Below are 1,254 nucleotides of genomic sequence, written 5' to 3' on the forward strand. Positions count from 1 at the left end.
TCGATGACGTAACATGAGCAGTTTTCTTAATGTTAATACTTTCTTCTTCTAGAAGTTTTACTTCCACACACCAAATATGAGATCTGCCCATGCTTCCCTTCTTGTTCTGAGTTCAAGCCCCCAAGAGAACATTTTGATTTCTGCTCTTTTCCTCCTTCCATTCTGAGGTTGAAATATTAAAAACGAGCATTTTTTCTCAACAGTTACAGTGGCCAAGTTGGTAGTGCTCTGTAATTAAGATTATCAGACAAACTCCTTGACGTGAGTTCAAGCCCCCAAGAGAACATTTTTATTTTCTGCTCTTTTCTCCTTCCATTCTGAGGTTGAAATATTAGAAACAAGCATTATTTTTCAACAGTTGCAGTGGCCAAGTTGGTAGTGCTCTGTAATTAAGATTATCAGACAAACTCCTTGACGTGAGTTCAAGCCCCCAAGAGAACATTTTTATTTTCTGCTCTTTTCTCCTTCCATTCTGAGGTTGAAATATTAGAAACGAGCATCATTTCTCAACAGTTGCAGTGGCCAAGTTGGTAGTGCTCTGTAACTGAGAGAGTCAGACATGCTCCATGTCTGCGGTTCAAGTCCAGCCAGAGCCTTTTACTTTTCTGTTCTTTGGGGCAAATGGAAGTATAAATATTAGAAACGAAGTTTATTTGTTGGGAACCAAAATGGTGTAATCGGCAGTTCCGCCGACAAGCCATTCCTGATTTGCTGGGTTCAAGTCCTGGTTGAGGCAACTCCTGGGTGAGTGATCGCTGCCCATGGACTTCGCCGCCCCCCCACCCCTGACAAGGTTCCCCCGCGGACCAGGTGAGTTTGCCGGCCCCACCTCCCCCTGACAAGGTTCCCACGCGGACCAGGAGAGATGCAGGGCCTCTCCCTGACAAGGATCAGTGGAGAAAAAGTTTTATAAATTGTCTAAGTCCAAACAACTGGATCTTTAGATATTTTAAAAGCTTGCTTCATCAGTGTCTCCCCTAATGGTCTAGTGGTAGGTAAGAAAGTTTTGCACCACAAGGTCCCTGGTTCAATCCCAACTTCTGCCTCTTTTTTTTGGCATCCAGTAAAACTACAGCAGCAGTTCTACAGAATCTCAATACTTTTGCACAGTAAAAGGGGTAACCCAGTGGCTGAAATGTAATTGTTTAACAAAAATACTATAGGTGAAACCCACATTGTCATAGCACTTTGCATGACATTACATATTTCCAATTTAGTGCATTTAGCAACAGAATAATGAATGGTGTAGTCATG

The sequence above is a fragment of the Apostichopus japonicus genome, chromosome 6, assembly GCF_037975245.1.
Source record: "Apostichopus japonicus isolate 1M-3 chromosome 6, ASM3797524v1, whole genome shotgun sequence".
NCBI lineage: Eukaryota > Metazoa > Echinodermata > Holothuroidea > Aspidochirotida > Stichopodidae > Apostichopus > Apostichopus japonicus.